Source organism: Pteropus vampyrus, unplaced genomic scaffold (genome assembly GCF_000151845.1).
Source record: "Pteropus vampyrus isolate Shadow unplaced genomic scaffold, Pvam_2.0 Scaffold73, whole genome shotgun sequence".
Classification (NCBI taxonomy): domain Eukaryota; kingdom Metazoa; phylum Chordata; class Mammalia; order Chiroptera; family Pteropodidae; genus Pteropus; species Pteropus vampyrus.
This window is the reverse complement of record NW_011888854.1, coordinates 5,363,825-5,385,807: the sequence shown is the minus strand read 5'-3', so window position 1 is coordinate 5,385,807 and position 21,983 is coordinate 5,363,825. Positions and strand designations below refer to the sequence as shown.

General features: G+C 44.4%; 1 protein-coding gene across 5 annotated transcripts in view; it reads left to right on the top strand.

Annotated features, from left to right (window-relative positions):
- The window catches only part of JADE1 (jade family PHD finger 1), a 305,056-nt gene that overhangs the window by 10,294 nt on the left and 272,779 nt on the right, over nucleotides 1–21,983 (top strand). For all 5 annotated transcript variants that reach the window (XM_023531786.1, XM_023531785.1, XM_023531796.1 and 2 more), the window contains one exon: nucleotides 10,218–10,354. The gene's annotated coding sequence lies outside the window, so the exon portion shown is untranslated. The remainder of the gene's footprint in view (nucleotides 1–10,217; nucleotides 10,355–21,983) is intronic.

Below are 21,983 nucleotides of genomic sequence, written 5' to 3'. Positions count from 1 at the left end.
CACTTAACCTTGCAATTCTGTGCCCACACGGGCTGCTCACTGCTCACTGACACTTTGAAATGAAACTGGTTGCTTAGATCAATGGCGTAGTGCAGTGACTTCCCATACAGACACATCTTAAGGCCTGTGCGGGGGAAGATAGGTTGTAGGCCTGAGCTCCTGTGGCTTTTACGTGCTTCTGTCCTGCTGTGGGCACAGGGGTAACTTTACCTTGAATCATAGCTTGAAAGTGTGGGATATACAGTGCTTTCCCTGGTATTGTTGCCCAGAGAATTAATAGAATTTAAGACTGAGTAGACTTTGTTGTTATTTGTCCCATATACTATTTCCCTGGGCCAGTTTTCAACCTACTTTAGAAATGTAATGGAAACTGAGGCACAAAGCTGAATTTCAAATGCCCGTCAGTCATTCTGAGGTCTGGAGAAACCGAAGGCTGACCTGGCATTTCTACCCATTCCAGACTGACCTTATAGGATCACCAGGCCTTCCTGGGAGTGGATGCCTTTTCTGTGCCTCTCGCAGGGCCCAGGGCAGTGTCTTAACCACAAAATAATTGCTCAATATATACTTTTTGGATTAACAAAATTTTATGAGGCAGACTCTTTTCCTGTTTCCCACTTAAACTTGTGGACAGCTGTACTTTTTATTGTCATCATCATTAATATCATCATTGTAATTGTCACCAGCAGGAAGCATCTCTCAACCACTATGCAAGGAGTCGTGCAAAGAAAAATTAGAGACATAATTTAAGTGGTTTTGAGGGCAGGGACCAAATCTTAATCGACTTTTTATTCCTAGAGCCTTGCACAGAGCTGGTCTCCAGTTGCTGAGTGACACCTGGAGAGCGAGTGTGTAATAAGAACAGATAACGAAAAGGCTGCAGTGGCAGGAGAGCAACCTTTTCCATTCCCATTTTTCCTCCTCTTTATCAGACCACCTCCCCAGTGTCTCCCACCCTACTCTTGAAAGAAATTGTTTAGTTCGTTGAAGACGTGTGTACAGTATCTCAGTGCTATTACTTGGATCTACTGAGGTGAGCACAGAATGCAGGATCTTGGCTGCCTGGAAATTTACAGAGAGAATTCTAGAAATAGATTAATATCCCGCTCTTGTTCTTTCTCTTGTGCCCAGAACACCCACTGAAGTCGGGAGGAGCTGGGGCGTGTGTGTGGGAACAGTAGAATGGGGGCCTTTGTCTGTTCATTTGAATTGCATTCTGTCATTTCACTCCATAAGGTGATTCTGAAAAATGAAAGCATCTATAAGGCTGTGAATAACCACGTTTCTCCCCTAATCCTTGTGATTAAGCCTTTGGGACTGCCAGGTGCCTGCAGCTTCCTCGCACAGCCATGAACAGTTTTGCTTTACCACTTGACTACACTGAGATGCTCTGACTGACCGTGCCAGCAGAGTTGCTGATGGTGTTTCCCTCCCCTGTTGGTCAATTTAAAGTCACACCGAAAACAGAGAGTAAAGTTTAAAATAATATTCTACATCACACAAGTCATTCTTCAGTTGAGAAATAATAAGTCAGTCTACCCTTTATTAGACTACTCCCAAAGAAGGTTTTATGTCAAAATGTCACAGCCAGTTTTTTCCACATTTTGGTTCGTTCCATCCTGAGTGTCTCGTGATCCTGGCATTTCATTCTCCCCGTTGCATTTACTGCAAAAATGTCCCTCATCTCCATAGATTAACTGCTGCCTCCTCCCCAGGGTTCCAGTTTATACCTGGCAGTACCACAGAGCAGAGCAGAGTGTGGTCCCCAGAAAGACTGCTTGGGTTCAAGACCCAGCCTGGCCATTTGCTAGCTCTTGTGACCTAGACCAAAGAACAGACTTGCTAAGCCTTCGTTTTCTCATGTGAAAATTAGAATCATAATAGTACCTACCTCCTGGGTTGGTGATGAAGATTAAAACTTTCCTGGCACATTATAAGTGCTCATTAGATTGTAGTTTTATTATTATGGGAAAGAGAAAAGCAGTTCCCAACGTCCAGGAACTAGGCTGACAAAGAGAGGTTTTGATGCTCTCCTGCTAAACATAAACAATTTCACAAAACATTAATATCAGACCACTCTGTGACCATGGAGGATTAAGGGAGAACAAACGACCACTGTGTAATCATGTTTGAACACATACCCAAATATGGCCATTGTTCAATCCAGAAACATGACCAAACATTTTTTCATTTCTGGCTAATATGAAGGACTGCTGATTCTTTACCAATTACAGCTAAAGCATGGCTCCATAGTCTTTCCTCTTTCTGAGTAAGATTTATTCAGATACTCGGTCATGGAAATGCTCCCACTTCCTGATAGCATCCGACCCAGAGCAAAGCTCCCTCCCCCAAATTATCGAACTGAGCCCAAGTTCTATGAAAAGTTCTTTTTAACAGTTTCTTACCAGACACCCCATGGTTTCATGTGTTCTGCTTTGCTACACATGCAGTAATCCCAGCTTATTCAACTGTACATGAGTTCCTGGTGGTCTCTGGCTGGAGGACAATGCCAGTTATTACTCCTTTTGATAAACATAAGTGACAGGATTTAAGTGCTTATAACACAGAGCAATGAAAAGGACATTGGGGAACCTTAGACAAATTATTTAATGACTCGGTTAGTTTTCTCATTTTTTAAAATTAGGGGATTGGATTCATGGATCTCTTGGTCCTTTTCAGCACCAACATGCCATGGGTATCTGTCAGACGCTTAACAAACTTAGGGTGCCATAGAACAAAAATTATTAACTTGGAAATGTTCTCAAACTTCCTATCTTTCCTAGCCTGCCAAGAGAATTCTGTAATTACCAACCCAATTACTCCCCTTCGTCCACCTTTTTGTGAAGAAGCTCTGTCTTTCTGGGAGATGAGCTATTATGCTGAGAGTAGAGGTAGGAGGGGAAAAGAAAACCACACCGGCTGGGGATGGAGGAGGAGGTTTTCTGGGAATCACAGAGAGTGGTCGAGAGAGACATTCAAACATCAGAAGGAAGTAGATGAGAGGAAGCAGGGTAGAGAGGAACATACTATGTAGATCATGTATTTGGATACCCTTTATTACCTTTAAAAAATAAACAAGTAGATAAAAGGATTGATTATTAAGTAATTTGTGCTATTGATTGTACTTCTTGAAGGGAGCGCTAATCAAAAACTGAGCCAAGTGGGCTCTGAGTTTATTAGGATTTCAGCAATACATTTCTTATATTATCAGAGAATCCACCAAAAAGTTAAAATCATTTCAAAACAGTTATATTTCTCAAAGAAGGCAATTGCAAGTGAGAAGATGACTTAGATCAGGGAGGTGACAGTGGCAGTTGTAGGAAATGGTCAGAGTCTAGATATATTTTTCAAGTAGAACTATTAGGTCTTCCTGATGAACTGGACATAAGTTATGAAAGAAAAACAATGCAAGAATGACTCCAAGTTTTTGGTTTGAGGACCTGAATGAATAGAATTACCACCAACTGATACATAAACCACGGTGGGGCAGGATTCGGGGGGAAGAGCAACAGTTCCACCTGGGGTGTGTTGAGTTTGAGGTACTCCCTAGCCATCCTCATGAAGATGTCAAGTAGGCAGTTAGATACCAGAATCCGGAGTTCAAGAAGAGGTCTGGGCTGGAAATATAAATTTGGGAGTTGTCAGCAAGCAGATGGTATTCAAAGTCACAAGGGGATGAGATCACCAAGCAAGGGAATGTAGACTGAAAAAAAAAGAGGACATTCTCAAAATTGCTAGGCAGGGATTTTTTTGGCCTAGGTAAACTCACTGAAAAATTACTCAAAAATGTCCAACTATGTAAAAATCCATGCCTAATATCCCAACATTCTTTATCCTTGTGGAACTAACAGTTTGATACATGGGGAAAAAAAGAATTAACATGAAAAATAATACTCTAAACAGTAACATTTACATTGTACTTGCTATATGTTGGACACAATGCCGAGGACTTTATATGGATTATCACATTTGATCTTCACCTCTACTTTATGAAAGGGTTAATATTGCTATATGTTGTATGAGGAAACTGAGGCTTAGAGGATTTAAATAATTTATTTAAGGCCTCACATTAGTAAACAATGAGGCTAGGGTTGGTACCTGGTGATTTGCCTAATCCTGCCATTTTGGCGGTTATATTTTGGTGGCTATGCTATTGTGCCTCAGGTCCTGAGCAAGAGCAGAGAGAGGCCTGGAATGTTTGAGCCCGTCAGGATCCCTCCTCACTGGCTAAAACAACCTGGCCAAACCAACATGAATACACACAGCAAACCTGTGGCTGAAACTTTAAAGATGTGAGGAAAAGCCATTACCCAGAGTGACCGCCTCTCCAAGAGGGGTCCTAGGGACTTGGTGTGATGGGGGAAGGGCCACAGGGCAGGAAACTCGGGTTTCTCAGGGCCAGGATAACTGCAGGCAGTGCAGAGGGGATCCCAGGCTCCAGAGAGAACCACCTGCTCTTGGGTCCTGAATGTGACCGGCCTTGTGTTTTTAAGAGCCGTGTCTTTCCTGAGATTTCTTTCTTTTGGCTTGCTGTTATTTGCCACTTTCATAAGCTATTGAACCACATCGCTGGCGTGAACAGTTTCAAAGCTTACATATTTCTTCTTGTAATCAGCTTAGTCGATCTTGTAACTATAAAGAGTGAGATGGTGAATCCTGAGCTCCCATTCTGAGTCAGAATTTATGACAAGAACAACGTGCTTGTGCCCAAACAGAACCATGCATGTATGGTAATATGGCACTTGAAATTTATGCACTTCCTTTTATCCAAGGAACAGAAAGTGCTTCTATAAAATGGATTAAGAGCCAACTGTCTGCAGCAGGCGATGAGAACAGTTCAAAATAGGACTTCGGAGGGAATTGCTTAGTTTCTGCAAGGCCAGGGCTCACACCAGACACCAGTTTCCGCTGCTGTTTCAACCCCTGATGATTTTAACTGCATCTTTGCTGCCAGTTGTGTAATTGAAGACATCTCTTCATCACTGCTGCTTGATGCTAGTCGTCATACAGGATTGATCCCTGGTGTTTGCTGAGGAGATGGCCAGTAGAATGGATCCCGGTCATTCCCTTCCATGGACTAACTAGTTAGCTCTTCCCCATAGTGAAGGCAATTCTGCAATTCTCTTTGCTAGCTTTAAAAACTCTAGTCTTGTAGATAAGCCCACTGTAATTCATAGCCCCACTATAAAATGAAATGGCTTCTGTATATCACGTACTTTAAAATGGCCATGGTGGGACAGGTCCTTGTATTAGTTACTTCTTGCTGCAGCATAACAGATTATCCCCTAAACCAAAATTGCCTTAAAACAACATTTATTATCTCCCAGTTTCTATGGGCCAGGAGTCCTCATGTGGCTTGACTGGGTCCTCAGCTTCAAGGTCTCTCACAGGCTACAGTCAAGTTGTTACCCAGGGCTGTGGTCATCACAAGGCTTCTAGGGAAGCATCCGCTTTCACTCCTGTGGTTTTGGCAATGTCCCGTTCTGCGTGGGCTGTTGGGCTGAGGCCTCGGTCCCTCACCAGCTGTTGATTGAGGTCTGCCTCATCTCCTGCCATGCGAGCATCGCAAAGGTGAGAGTGCTGCCAGATGAAGTCACAGTCTTTTGTGACTAATCACTGAAGTGACAGCCCATCGTTTCTGCCATATCTTACCAGTCAGAAGCGTGTCGCCAGTTCACACTTAAGGGCAGGGGATGACACGAGACGTAAAAACCAAGAGTCAAGGCTCGTTGGGAGCTATTTTGAACATTGCCCACCACAGTCCTTCACGTACTTGTCTCACTTTATCCGGGTAGTAATTGTCCAGTGCAGTGCTCATCTCCCATTTTATAGATCGGGCAACAAGTTCTTAGCCTCTTCTCCTTGCATCTGTTGATACTGAAGTTCATCTTCAGTGATTCATAGTGTTCATTTATGTATTTATTCCATGACTATGTAGAATCACAAGATATTAGGTGTGCTACTGCGCTAAGTGCTAATAAGTTTTTATTCTTGATAAAATATAGGTGTACACAAGCATGTATTCCTTGATAGGGGGAACTAGTCATAAAGTATAAATACAGTGCTTAACTTATTGTTATACCAATAGGAAATATTTATAAGAATGACTAATAATCTATTTACAAATGTTTCAGATACGTAACTGGGAGCGCTCTCTGGTTTTGGAGTGTCTAGGTTCTAGTCACTTCAATTTCAGAGATGAAAAAACTCATATGAATAGCAGTTTTGAAATGAACAATGCCCCAGAAACTGAAATGGAGAATTTCATTTCAGTCCTGTTTCTACCTCACCCTCTGTATAGGAACTGCACAGGAAAAGCCGTCATGTAACTTGAGTTAGCTCCACATTAAACCCACATCGATTACCCACCACAGGCATTAACGAGCCTCTTCACTGTATTGCTGATGAGATAATGTGCAAAAATAATTTTGTAAATTGAAAAATGCACTTAAATATAGAAGACGAATTTTAGAAAACATTGGTGCTGCTGCTTCCTTAACTCAGGGGAGCCGGCAAGGTGCCACGTGCTGTGCTAAGTGCTTCTTAGAATGTTGCTTATTTAATCCTTCTCACAACAGCTCTAAAAATCAGGGTCATAGCCAGTGGTCACTGGTGGCACAAAGGTTCAATTCTGTTTGCTGAGCTGGCTCTGGGGTCTGTGAATCGTTGGTGACCGATCGGAGAGTTCCAGGTGAAGCCCTCTGTACTGACCAAGTGAAACCCACACAGAAACAGATCTGTGCTAGCAAGCTTGCCCTTTTTAGAAAGATACCGCACCTTGTGAGATAACAGAAGATACTCTGGGATTTGAAAGTTAGAGGAGCTGCTGGTGCAGAGTATTTCTTGACTAGTGCAAAGGTGAGAGCTCTTCTGGGGGCCAGCATCTCTCAGACTAGATGTAGCCCAGAGACAGTGATGTGGTCATCTCCGACCACATAGGCAGTTACTCAGAGGCCAGAAGGAAAGACAAGTCCAGTTTAATAAAACCCAGCAGCAGGAATCTAGAGAATCAATAACTGTTGGTTGATGCCCACAGGGCAACTTGGAAGCAAAGTTACTCCAACTGGAAGACCTTTTACAGATAGTTATTTTTGAACAACAATCTAAGATGTGAAAAGCAGAAATAGAAATGATGGATGGCAGGAACCCTGACTTGCTGCCTTGAAATCATTAACTATGCTGCGGTTGATTTATAGCTTTTTATGGTGTGGTCAAGAGGTTCCCATGATTCAATACCTTTTTTTTTATTTTTTTTGGTATCACCTGCCTCTCCTGGAGGGGAGGGGAGAACTATGCTAAAATAGTCTGTAGAACCAGTACTCTAAGTAGCAGCCTCTATAGCAACAGAGCAGGTAGGAGGTAGCTGCTCTAGTCTCTGTTTTTTACTTTTTTCCTCCCAAATATCCAGATTTCTTAGTGGCAAGAAAACACAAACACCAAAAACCTCATTAGAATTTTGGATTAAAGAAAGCTATCTGTCTTGTCTCATTTTTGATGCGCCAGCTGATAATTGGGCTATAGCTGAGTCTAAAAATAACATAGAGTACATTAAAATAATATTCCTTGGCTACATTTCCAAAGTGGTATTCTGGGACTTCTGTGCATTAATCCTGTAACAATAACAGGATTTGCGCTTTTAACTCCCTTGGTGTAGCTTTGAAAATCTAGCCTAAAGCAGCTAATGTTGCCGTTTAAATCATCCTCTCGCTATCCTTAGGGAAATGCAGAGATTAGAAAAATGACAACCCAACTGCTCAGATGACCTGTACCTGAGAGAATAAGAGAAACAACCTATTTCCTCTCAGGAACTGGGCCGATCAATATAAATATTTCAAACGGACCATCGTGTAATAAAGGCCTTAAAATTTGTATCCTGCTTCAGAGCACCCTAGATATTTCCAGCGTGGACATATCAAGTTTTCCACAGGCAAGAGAGACACTAAATAACTGGAACTGAACTGGGTTGCACATGTGTGAGAGAGAGGGTGTGTGTGTGTGTGTGTGTGTGTGTGTGTGTGTGTAGGGAAGGAAGGGGAAGGTAGCTGTCATTATTGCGTATGTTCCTGGTAAACATTCTTTTTTCCCTACAGAAATTTGGGCGTATCCCAGAAATTAGGTGCTGTTAATCATGTCAGCTAAAAAATGCATATCCTAAAATTTGCACACAGCTCTAAATTGAAGCTCTAAATAGCTCTAAATTAAAGTGGCAGGAGTTTTTCAATGATACCATTGATTGCATTTTATTAATTGAGAAAAAGAGCTTTTGTGTAGCTGTGGTTGTGATGGGCTAGATCTAATCAGTGTAGGTGCCACTAACAGGCTGGCACTGCTTTCGGCCTATAATGCCTTTGAAATTCTAAAACAGAAAAGGAGGCCAACACACTGAGCAATTATTTCAGAACAGATTGCCCGTTCACATTTCATAATACCACTGAAATACATCCTTTCTGGGACAGAGACTTGCTTTGGCTGTGAACGTCCAAGAGGTGGCAGCACCCCATGCTCTGTTGGCTGGCTGCATCCCTCCAGACAGAGCTCACCGCAGAGGTCTCATCATTGCGTCACCTGAAAGCCAGTTTGCAGGGCGGGGGTGGGGGAGTGATGGAGGGGCGGTATAGCATTTTGCATCTCAGTTCTTCCGGAGAGTTCAGGAAACAGCTGCACGGATTGTTTTAAATGGATTTGAAAAGGTCTCTCCCTCTCTCTCCCTCTCTCTCTCCTCTCCCTCTCTCTCTCCTCTCCCTCTCTCTCTCCTCTTCCTCTCTCTCTCTCTCTCTCTCTCTCTCTTGCTCTCTCTCCCCTTCCTCCTTCCCTCCGTCCCTCCCTCTTTTCCTCTCTCCCTCCCTCTCTCTATCTTTCTCTCTCTATCTCTGTCTCCCCCCACAACACCCCTCCCTCCCTCTCTTTCTCTCTTTTCCTGAAATCTTCTGTCCTATGTGGTATCTTTCTATGATCACTTACATGTTCCCTGGTTCACTTCCTGAGGGAGGAAGAGTTTCAGTCGTCAAGGATCCCCTGAGACCTCATTTTCAATTGTCTGTACTTGTCTTTATAAACACAGGAAGGTGGGATTAAGGCAGCATCGTCAACAATCACTTTTTGGAGCATGTATATACGTGAGGCTCTTAACACATTGAGAATGTGACACTGTCCCCACCCAGAACTGTTCTTTTCTCTGGTCATTCTTCCAGCTCCCTCCCCCATTTCATGCTAAAAATACTCCACAAAACAAAGAGCTGTTGAGACCGAAACATCAAAACCTGCACAAATGGTAACACTATAGCCTGACATGCTAAGTGTGAAATGCCTGGGATGAAAAGCATCTGGCGATAATGACTGAGGGCGCATCAGAGCTGATCTAGACTAGCCAGCATGCAGGAATCTGCAGAGCCTGGTCCTCAGCATGAATGCTAGGCAGACTGAGGGCAAGACCTAGGACACGCTGAGGCAGCTTTGCCAATGGGGTTGATTGGCAGGATACAGGAGACGGGACTCTTATGGGAAACTGGTCTTGAGGAGGCCTAGGAAGCTGGAACTGGGGAGTCTGGTGCAGCTTAGCTGTGGGAGTTACAACCCCCATGCTGTCCACCATAGACACTTGCCCTCTGTGTCCAAAGCTGCTGCCACCAACTTGGCTCAGCTTGCAGCTATGTACACCTTTCAATTAGCTCATTTCTTCAGCTTAGTCTTGATTTTGGCACTCTCATACCCTCTGTCCCATGGCACATGTCCTTTGTATATATATATCAGTTTTCACTAACAACTCAATGACTATCCTCCTTGAATTCCCCATTTAATTTCCATAAAGAGAAGGGGACAGAGAGAGGGATGTACGGGGAGAGAGGGAGAGAGTAACTGAGACTTATCGGCTCAGTTAATCACGTGGTCACATAGTCCATGTCTGCACGGAGCTTTGCAGGCCAGACCACCTCCCTGGGGATGAGCCACACGACGACTGGCAGTCCCGAGTCGCCTTTATTAAAGACTTGCCCAGGGTGCTGCCCGTCTGGACAGCGGGCCCACCATTTCCTTCAGGAGGGCTGTGTATCTGGAAGGCACTAACATTTTGCCCCTTTCTACATACAAAGGAAGAGCAGCAGCGTTCCCTCCAACTCACTGATGCTGCGCAGTCCGGCGTCAGGGCACTGCGTCAGGGCACTGCTGTCTTGGTGGCTGCTCAAACTCTGTGAACTCTTTACCTCTTTTCTTCTTTGCAGGAATTCAGTCATGCGACTTGGAGAATGCCCCTAAAGGTGGCAATTTACAGTCAACCTTCAGTGATTCCAGAGGCTCGGAGAAAGGGGAGCAGAACCTTCCTGTGAACCATGATGTCATGCAGCTTTGCACAGCACAGGTTTGTTTGGGCTAGGCTCGGGGAGGGAGTGGTTGGATTAGGTACCAGTCTCCTTGTTATAATCAGGTCTTCCTCAGTAAGATCTGACTTATATTTCAGTCCAAAGACAGATTCTCAGTGCTACCTCTAGGTGCCATAACATATGCAGCAATGAGCGACTTACCTGTTGCCCAGTGAGTTGGCGGCATCCCTGGTTGTGACAGCCAAACCATCTGGAGCAGGGTCGAGGGGGGCACGCGGGATATGACAGCTGCTGCAGCTTCTTGCTTTGGCCTTGGCCTTCCTCGAGCCCTTTCACCATTATACCCAGGGCATGTGGCAAGGCGAGGCAGGCCCCACGAGGCAGCTTATTTGCTCTTGGTTACTTCCAATTGAGCTGCCAGGAACTTGAGGAGCTCTTTCTTCATCTGCCGCTTGTGTCAAAAGCCTGAACATCCCCTCCGTTTCTTCCACTCGTGGCCAGTCTCAGCCATAAGGTCTTGATGGGGATATGTCACTTGTGGACGTGAAGGTGAAGCAGGGAGCAAACTGTAGTTAGTTTTTCAGTGGTGATCGACCCCTTCACCACATGTATAGGGATTTTTGTATGTGGTAAATTTGGTCACTAATTATACTGCTTCGTGGCATCACATTAGTCATTTATATCTGAACTTCAAAAGTATACATATTATTTAATGTTTCTTGATGTTAAGTTTGTGCTGTTTAATTAGACTGAAAGAAAGAAGGGCTTCTGTACCCCTAAGCACTTCCTAAACACAGTGTTATGCAGGAGTAGGCACTCGTGGATATTGGTGGAGCTGATTTGACTCGATTTCACTGCCATGTTCAGTTCAGATTTATTATTAGGCTCCAGGGAGTCTAGATCCTTTCTAGTCATCTGTTTGGAAACCTGAGGGTACAGATTCATTTTCACCGACTTTCTAGCTTCCACCCTCTTGCTCACTTCAGGGCAACATGGCCCTGAGGAAATGTTTTCTGGTGCTCAGAGCCCCAAGTTTCCAGTGGGATTCAAACATCTCGGAGCCTTCAGCCTTTGACTTCTTACCCTGTGCTTTCCTCTTAGATAACACCTTCACCCACCTCCTGTCCTAGTAGGGTAGGTGAGGTTATGCTGTGGTAACAACAGCTTCCAAAACTCAGTGGCGATTCTGCCTCACAGAATGACTCTAGGACCCAATTGGCAGACAGTCTGTCACCTCAGCGTGTGCTGCTGGGAATCTCTGCTGCAGAGGAAGCGAGTGTAGTTAACTAATTCTTAACTGATGCTTCCATCCAGAAGGGACACACATTATATTTGACCATATTTCATTGGCCAAAGCAAGTCGCATGGCCATGCTTAACTTCTCTGAGATGGAGAAGTACAGTCCTTCCGTGTCCCTGTAAGAGAAGGGAACCGGAAGTCCTGGTGGCCTCCGCGGTGCCGACCACATCCCCTCAGGGAGCCGGGAAGTTGCTGCCTTCTAGTTCATTCTTCAGGGAGGCCTGGAACCCTTGAGAATAAATAGATGCACTTTGTCCTTTGGTTTCGCAGGAATTAAAAAACAAAAACAGCCTGTAATACAGATGATTTACGTCAACAGAAATGTTCTTTTCTGTATTATGTCAATATCAGGTTTTTTTGTTTTTGTTTTTGTTTTTTTGGTCAAATCAGTGATCAGAAGTAATCAGTGAAACCCTTTCTAAAAGGCATCTGCAAATACGGTGTGTTTGTAGTAGCCAGGTCTGCTCATGCTTCTGATGCTTCCTGTCCCTCACAGTCACCCGAAGGCCCAGCAGCTCAAAGACTCCTTCTCTGTAGAGCAGAGTCACTTGGGACTCATAGGCTATGGGGATCACTCTTTATTCCCTGCCCTATGCCCTATTAGACTCTGTCAGTCGCAAAGCAAGATCCCAGGTCTTCAGAAGCAGACAGGGATTTGACGTCACTCACTCAGTCATCCTGTGTTCCTCACGCACTCAGAAACTCCCCTCCCTCTAAAGGACCAATTGGACAAGAAGTTTATTCAGAAAAGTACTAAGTTCGGTTGTCAACTCTCTTTAAAGCAAAGTCAGTGGACTGTCACTATGAATGCCAGGTAAGAGCCGGCCACAATGTGATTGAAAGAGCCTCTGCATTAGCATCTGAAGATTGTTAGTCTCGGCTCTGCCATGTTCTAGCTGTGTTACCTTGGAAAAATCACTCAGCCTCTCTGAACCTTCATTGGTAAAATTAGGATAATTATACTTACCTTGTGGGATGGAGTATCCTGTCTTTAAAACATAAATTATAATATCTACCTCTCAAAGTTGTGGGAATTTAAATTATTTTGACAAAGATTTTTATTTCTGGGCAAAATATATATGTACAAGTATGTATATCCCAAGCTGGGAACTTCTTCCCTCCTTCTTTGCTTGCTAATTAAGAGTCATAAATAAAATGCTGACAAGCTGCAGTCTGCCGTCTGTGCTGTAGCTGGAGGGCTGTTTTGACTTTGCCTGACAAATGGCTAACCAGCCGCTCCCACCATGCCCAACTCAAGTGTTCAGCACTGAGAAATCCAGCTACTGCCAACAGCATCTTATAAACTTGTCACTGTTTACTTACTTGGTGACAGTGTTTTTGTTCACTGATCATCCCCGAGATTTCACCCGTCAGGGTGTGTCTGTTTCCTTCAAAATGCCAAAACGCCATTTAAATACAATCCTTTCCCAAACTGTGTGAAAATAGTGAAGATCCCTAAGTGAGACTCGATGCCTTTGCAATTTGTCGCCATGGCAGTGCAGTTGGGGTGGGATGTTGTCTTAAGAGAGCAGTAGCTGGATATGCATGGGACTTTATTAAATGGACGTAAACTTTAGAGCTGCTTCAGCTCTCTACTGGCCAAGACTTCTAGGTAACTTGTCAAGTAGTGTGCCAGAGACAGCTCAACCAGCTCGGGAGAACAGGTTGTTAAATGTTAAGGAATTTTGCAAGGTGGTTGATGTCATGTTGGGAGACTGAAATCAGCCATGGTGGAGTGTTTACACCATGAGAATTGGCAAACAAACACTACAAATTCAGGCTTCTTCTCCCAGAGAGCTGTTTGCTAAACATTTACGAACTTGCCACTATATGTATAACCAAGTCTTTATGCATCCGGGTCAAACCTGGGTGTGAGGATGAGAGAAGGGGCGTCCCAAACTGGAAGTCTAAGTAAAACCCTGGTGCTGGATGAAGGGGCAAGGGAACTTTTACTGAGCCCCTGCTGTGTGCCAGGGTCTCTTGTAATCTAGATTGGGACTGATACATATCAGGAGGTGTCTAACAAATTAATGGGGCAATCCTACTAAAGCTGTGCCAATATGAAGGATGGAGAGACCCCAGAGCCTGACTCAAAGCTGGTTGTGAGAGAGGAGAGCTTATGCTAGGTTTAGCATAATGCCTGTCACTTGAGATTCTGTCCAGGCCCTGACTGAGACTGATAGGGTGTCGGGGAGGGGCATTAGAGAAATGCTTTAAGTCCAAGCTGCAAAGGCCGCATCAGCAGAACTCTGTAGCACAAGGCAGCATGTTGGGATTTAGCATCCTGTTTGTTCCAGAGCCTCGGCTGCAGCAGTTTGGGGATAGCAGTCACCTGGCTGACCCACGGGAGCTCAGTGAGATGGGCTCACTTGTTGCTGAGCACTTTTTCAAGAGAATTTTGCAAAAGGCCACAGTCCGGTTTGAGCAGATAAAGGCAAGGGGCAGTGGGATTTATTCGTGTGACCCCATATGACTTTAGACTGATCAGGCAAGGGGGAACTGGTGGCACATACGTTTTCTCAGTGTGTTCTCACAACAGCTGTATGGGGAAGGTGTTACTTTACCCATGTTATAGATGAAGAATCTAAGGATTGGAAAGTTTGAGCAACTTGCCTGATAGGGTACAGGAAGTGGCAAAACTGAGATTCAGACATGGGACTGTCTGACTTCAAACCCTCCGGGGTCTTTATGACCTCCCTTGATTCCGTATCTCTGCATATTTACCTGTCCTTTCCTCTTTCTCATCTTGGGGAAAGAAGGCCAACCTTTCCGCGTGAGCCCGTGGATTCTGTGCCCGCCCAGTTCCAGCTCCAGAGTCCCCTGGCTCCGTTGTGCATCTTTAGGTTGTCCTTCTCCACAAACTTCCTCCCCTCAGCCTGTTCCTTATTCATCGCCATCAGTCACCTGGGCTGAGTGGCTGTGTGCTGCCTTTCTCACTCTTCTCACCAGGAGCCTTCAGCTGCATTGAACTCAGTTCAGGTTCTCTTTATTCTTGAAACTCTCCAGTCCTGGGTCCTGTGACTCACTTGTTTTTTTTTTCTCTCTCTGGTTACTCCTTTGGGTACTTCTGGCTCTTCTCTTTTTTCCCAGTCCTTGAACTACAGGCCACAGGCTCCAAGAGTGTCATTGGGTCTCGTCTTCTTCTTTAGTCTTTCCCCTATGAGGCTCCCTTTGGCCTCAGCTGTCAGTGCAGACAATCTCAGATCAATAGATCTACAGGTCTGATTGGGAAATGAGTAGAAATAATTTGACTGGGTCTTTGGGGTCAAGAGCAGTCTCTGGCCTGTGGTGGGCACTCGATATTAACAGAAAGGATTTCAGATGAAGAGAACATCATGAACAGAGCTTGCACATATGTATATTGATTTATTTGAAGGTTACCCTACCCCCTTTAGGCTCAGAACTTCTCAAAGACAGGAACTGTGCCCTTTTCCCTTTTTTGATTCCCTGATCCAGCATAATACATAGTAGCTGCTTAATAAATGTTTGCCGAATGAACGAATGAGTCCATTTTGCACTAAGTTAATTGCTGTTAACTTAGTGCAAAGTCGTGGCAGTCCTTATATAGGAATTTAAACTTCATTGTGTGTGCAGTGGGCTTGGAGCCATCGAAGGCTTTTTCTCGTTTGAGAAACTCAACTGGAGCTGAGCTCCAGGATGACTCATCTGGGCAGTCATTGTTCAAAGCCTGGCGCCATCTTCTTCCCTTGCCGTTCTGTCTCTAATCAGTGGCCCAATCTTGTTGATTTTACTTCAGAATACGGCTTCATGGCTTGTGTTTGTATTTGTGTTTTCGTTTCTATTCTTTTGGCCGCTTCCTAAGGTCAGCCCTAACTACTTCATGTCTGGACTTCAGTGCTGGTCACTCCCACTCCAGTAGCCATTTATTCCTTGTCTGTATGCCACAGGCTTTGGCTCTTCTACTAATGGCTGGCTCTGTGTTTGAAAAAAAAAAAAAAGAAGAGGAAAAAAGCTGAATTGGTTCTGGGAAAGCAAGGATAAAGAGGGCTAATGTTGCTCTCCGTTATCTGTCTTTAATCCTGCAGGCCTTTTAAATCTGCTGGCTGCTTTGGGTTTACCCTTGAGTTGCCCGAGTGGGTTTATCCCCTCATTGCTCCTTTTAGCAAAGACTAGGGTCCATCTCCACAGGAAAGCTAAGTCGTAGGAGAAAGAGAGTGGACCATTGGAAAGGTCGTGCTCGACTACGATGTTGAAGAGAAGCAAAGAAGATGGAAGAGCCATCCTTGAGGAGCGGGAGACAGGAGGAAGGGAAAGTAAGGGAGGAGACAGGGAGAGGGTTTTCGAGATAATATTTCTAGATGGGGGGGAGAAAAAAGATAAGAGCTAAGTTCCTGACATTTTTTTTCATAGCTGCTTTTAGGTCCACAGGCCCTTTCTGAAAATGTTTTCTTAGAACATAGTGGGTCCAGGGTTTATCCTAATAAAAATAGTGAGCTAATGTACTTTGGGTTACTCTTTGGGGGCTCTTACACTTAGAGAATTTAGGTATTATAGCAAGTGTGATCTGCCTTCTGCAAGGAGGTAAGTACAGAAATAACAGTAAGTGTTAGAAACTTTCCAGTAACCGGACGTGCTGGAGGTGGGTGGTGCCAGCTGAGAGAGCCAGCTATGGGCATTCCTTCCTACCTCTGTGGCCCGGTGACTTTATGTTGGTAGCTTGAAATCAGCTGTAGCAGGAGATATTTTTGTCATGCATATGGGCCAGTGCTGCAAATCAGGACTCCTCCCACCCCCAAGAACTGGGTGCTGAACATTCACCAGCATTTACCACATTGTGGCTGCCATCCATGCTCCTGGTCAGGGAACACTTTAACAGGATGTAGTTAAATTTGCGTGGTAAGTTGCTTGCGGCTGCTGTTGCCTACTCAACATGCACAGTATGATCTCATATCTGTCGGCCAAGGAATGGGGACAGTGTCGCTAAGCAGAGGGGACTTCAAATGCACTGCCGTAGATCTTCAGCTTGTTTCTGAGGTCTAAGCATTCCAGCAGAGGTCTTCACGATGACCAAATGTAAGAGCCGAGCAGCTGAGAAATCTGCTCCAGGTTTCAAGTCCTCTAAGGCAGTTAGGATCAAAGGCAGCATAGGGGAGGGCTAGCACGTCCTGCCAGGGTAGGGAGGTTCTGTGTGGAACACCTGAAGGTGCGTGCGTTAGTCTACTGGGGCTGCCGTGACAAAATACCACAGACTGGGTGGTTTAAACAGAAATTTATTCTGCTACAGTTCTGGAGACTGCAAGTCCAGGATCAAAGTGTTGACAGGTTAGGTTTCTCCTTAGCTTGCAGATGACTGCCATCTCACTCTGTCCTCGACATGGTCTTTTCTGTCCTTGAGCATCTCTGGCGTCTCTTCCTCTTCTTACAAGAACGTAGATTAGGGGCCTACCCATATGATCTTGTGTAACCCGAATTATCTCTTTTCGGGCTTTATCTCCAAATATCGCCACATTGGGGGTTAGGGCTTCAGCATGTGAATTTTAGGAGGACACAATTTAGCCTGTAACACCGTGTCACTGTGCTTTAACTGTCTGGGCTCATGCCGCACTGGAATCAGTGACCGACGCTGGTCTGTGGAAACCTGTCGCCTACACTAGCTAGCGATCCTGCCCGCTTTCCCTGGATGCTTCTTCCACTTTCCAGTCATCTCTAGCCTCACCGAGTGCTACCCCTCTGTCAGGTACCACTCAGGTCTCCTCTCTCCCCTCGCCTTCCCTGACTCCTCCTGTTTGGAGAGAAGCCTCCCTCACCTGACTCACTCTGGCACTTTTGATCTTTATTGCTAAATTGGTAATGAATCTCATTACCAGTGCTGTTTCTGATATCATCTAAATGTATACATTGCGTGTATTTAGGGCTTGCCTACCCAGTTAGATCGTAGATACCATGAGGAATGGACATTCTCCTCCTCGTCACCTCACTCCCCCATCTAGTGATTGATTAGCTGTGTGCCTTTCATAGAGTAAGGAGTCATTTGTGCACGCCATTGTTCCAGTGAGTTATAATGACTTTTAATTCTGACTACTATAAAAAAGAGCTATATTAGAGTTCTGATTTTCCTAGTTGCCAGCTATCTAGCCTCAGATAAGCCTCTAAGGCTCAGTTTTTTCATCTGTGAAATGGGAGTGATAATAAAGCCATATCTCACAGACTGGTGACAAAGAAATAAAACAGAAATAAGTAGTAGCACTCAGTGAATATTAGATATTTATCATTAATATTACTCTGATACACAGAGATAAAGAAGTGGAAACCTTAACCATGCATGTCGGGGTCTCCTCCTCTGAACCGAGAGTGATGTGGAAAGAGAAACACTGGCACACCATGGGAGACTCGACCATGGGAAGACCCCATTTAGTGCCCTGTGCTAAATGTTCCCAGATTAGGAATACTGTGAAGAACTGAGAAAGAACACTTTCTTATCTATGATGACTTGGCTTCTAAATAACCTTTAATTTCACATGATCTCCAACCACCTCCCCAAGTCTCACTTCCCTCTGTAAAGCATAAAACATTTTTGCCTACGAAACACTGTATTGATTCTGTTATTCTGGAGGCGGTCAGAGTGCACAGAAAGTGCACCATCGCTAATCAGAGGTAAGTCAGCATGACATTTGTGCTGAAGTTAATGATAAAATAATATTAAATCACAGTGTTTTCTTAGTGATGTTGAGGATGGACAGCTCTGGTGGAAGAAGAGGAAAGCTCCTCAGGAACACACTTGCGTCGTCTTCTCGGGCCGGCCCAGAGCTGCAGAGCAGGCTGGGGTAGGAGCGCTCCTGTGGGGAGAGCCAGGGGCCATGAGCCAGGGGCGGTGAGCCAGGGGCCTTGAGCCCGAGGCGTGCAACCCTGTGCTTCTCCAGGGCAGCCTGCGCACTGCAGAGGCCTCCGAGAAGGCGCAAAGTGGCTTGTCAGCTTTTCTGCCTGTTCTAACAAATTAGACATACGTCCCAAAAGGTATACTGCAATATTAAAGTCCATTTATATATGCTGTAAAGTTTCCCCTGCTGTCCTGGCAGGCTCATGCAAGTGTCTGTGGGTTGATTCCTTTGTGAATTATATGGAGCTGACACTGCTAAAACCACAACGACCCAGACGAGGACAGAAGCTTGTATTGGGTGAGGGGCTGCAGCCCCCTAAGTGTAAGTACGTAATATTAATCCCCACTGAGCAGAGTGGTGCAAAATTATTAAGGCTGCTTCCTGAAGAAACTTCTAACGTGGTGTGTAATGAAAATGTCAGGGGCACTGAGTTATTAGGTGCTGTCTGGCTGTTCTGAAGTGCCAGGTATTTCTCTACCTGTTACCCAAGCAGGCGAGTCTGCGGAAGGCATTTCTAGCCTGAGGAGAGCATCAGCACTTATTCGTGCTGAGAGGATCATAAAGTGAGTGAGGACAGTGAAGCTTGTGGGAAATGCCTGAGGCAGTGGTGGGGACATCTGTGGTGGAGGTGACTGACGAAGTGAGCAATGGAGAAGGTGTGGGAAGAAGACAGTGCTGAGTACTGATGTCATAGCCCGAATTACTGGCCCCGTGGATGTGAAGATTGTTCTCAGGGCAGCTCTTATTGTTAGGACTTCAGGTGGGATCATTGCAGAAAGAAGAATTGGTTATTTCCGTAGTCATTCTAGAAATCCAAGCTCAGTGTTTGGCATTATTTTACATTTATTATTTATTTTAGATCCTCGTAGAAGTTTGCGTCTCTCTGACTTGCGTGGTACTTATCTCAGCTCAATTCTTGAAGTCTCTTTGGCTTCTTTTCCCTTGGTCGCGTCCAGTCATTGTCAAATAGCTTTGGACAAGTTAACCTTTCTTAGTCTCCGTTTCCTTGGATTCTGCCGTGTCATGTCCCTTGCATTCTGTCTCGTTTTCTCTTTCTGCTCTCCTTGCTCGCACTGTCTAGTCCAGCTTCTCTACCCCTTACCTGGACCTCTATGGTCTCCCTTTTCCCATCTCTTCCCCTCTGACCTTCCTACCCAGAGTACAGCAGCAGTAACAGCTACCCCTACTTAATAGGTATTTTTTCTGTGCTGTTTTTCTGGGTGTGTCATGTATGTTTTTCTAATGTTGCAATAACTCTGGAAGTGGCATAATTACTTCCATAGTACAGCTTGGGAGGCTCCAAAAAGATTGTGATGGTGCCGATGCCAGCTAACAAGGGTCAGCATTAGAGTTACAACCCAGGGCTGCTGGACCCTGCCATTCATGCCGTGCCCTACTTGAGCTGTTCCTCTGCTCAGAAACCTCAGTGGTTCCTGTTGCCTAATGCAGCAGTCCTCAACCTTTTTTGGCACCAGGGCGGGTCCTCCTATGAGGATCTAGTGCCTTATGATCTGTTGTGGGGCTGAGGTGGTGATGCTAGCTCTGGGGAGCGGCTGCAGATACGGATGTAGCTTCGCTTGCTTGCCTGCCACTCACCTTCTGCCGTGCAGCCCAGTTCCTAACAGGCCACGGAGCAGTATTGGTTGGAGACCCCTGGCCCAATAGATCAAGTTCAGGCTGTTTTATCTTGGCATTCAAGGCCTTCTAAAAACCTAGTATGTATGTTTCTAGACTTTCCTTTCGACCCCTGACACACATCCTTTAGCCAAAAAAAAAAAAAAAAAAAAGCTATTTTTATTTACATTCATGCTTCTTTTCTACATACTTTTACACCTGCATTTTTTTTCTGCTGCAGCCAGAGACTCTGTCACTCCTTCCTCTATGTAAGTAAATGTTGCCCAAGAAAACATTGAACAGAGTTGGCTTGAGATCTATTTATTCTCTGGTTCACAAAGGGTATATTAGGTCTTTATTAAGTAGTCTAAAATGTCCATTCAATAATGTTTTTCTTTAATATCTTTTAAAAAGACATTTAAAGTGAATCAGAAAGCAATTAAATGATTAATTGCTGCAGCTGGATTCTGCTGCCCTCAGCCTCCATGGATGCTATCTGACCGATTAACCTCTGTTTCTGAGCCCTGTCTCATTGAGGAAGGCAATGACGGAAAACGCTTGGCCTATCACATGACTGATCTCTGCTGTCATGAGCCATCGTTCTAACTGTGAGCTTTCATTTTCAGAGTCCTGGCATGATTTCAGGAGCTGTAAACCCTCGTGAGTAAGTGAGCAGTAAGAACTGGCAGTTTTTCAATCTCAAGTCTCTTTAGCTTTAAACCCACATTTAGCTGTGACTCTTTTTTTTTTTTTTCTTTTTTTCTTCACCTTAGGTTGGACATTCTTTCTGGTCAATACTTTTTTGAAAAATAAAATAGGGTGGAGGTGAATTTGACTGAGACAAATATAAGTTGGTCTAGTTAGGGCTAACTAGAAAAAAGGTCATAGCGGCCCTGACATTAATTCAGGAGATGAGAGAAAAGTGGGTGAGTAGATGGGGTTCCCAGCTTCTCCAGTACAACTGTGGGCTCACTGAAAATGTACCCCACAATTATGAACCCACTGGTGGAGGTGACCCACATGCCAGTTGAGACAGGCGTTAACTTTGATGCCCTGGGAAAGGCCAAAGAGTATCTACTCCAAGGTCTGACTGAATTTGTGAATTGGCAGGGAACCATAAATCATTAGAAAGATTTCTTTTCTAGTTATGGTACTTAAATAATTGGGGTTCAATTTAATGCAGAATTAATTGTTCTTAGTGCATTCTTAGCTAGACATTATGATTAATATTATTTGCATTAATGTTTAAGGGATGGGTAGTCAGAAGCTAAACATGTGAATAGAGTATGACGGACTTCCTTAGAAATTTGTTCCTGCCTGATGGTTTTATTTTGAAATTTGTATATCAACTGTTTTATTATACTCTTATCATTTTGTTTCTTAGTTTCAAAACAAATTAGTGAGAGGAGGAAAGGGGAAGGGAAGAAACTGGGCACACCACCAGAATGCTAGTTGTCAATATCATGAAAGCAGGTTGTAACTTCATACTGAGGTTTTGATCGTGCATCTATTTTTGATGTTGTTGTCTTCTTCTTTATCTTTATATCCGGCAAATAAATATTAACCACCAAATGCCTTTATGGTACCATCTTAGGAAATTAGATACAAGGAATCGAATATGGCGAAAAACATAGTTTCAGCTTTGGAGCTCATTTAGAAGACAGTGGTAGACACCTGCAGAAATAACAGTAGGTTACGTTCACGGGGTACTCAAGATGTCAGGATAGTATTCGCTCATTTAATCCTCTCAACAACTACGTGAGATAGGTACTGTTATCCCTGTTTTATGAATGAGAAAACTGAGGCACAAGGAAATGAAATAATTCATCTATAGTCACATAGCTAGGAAGTGATGGTGCCATAATTTGAAACCAGGAAGTCTGAATCCAGAATAAAAAAAATAAACTAAACAAAA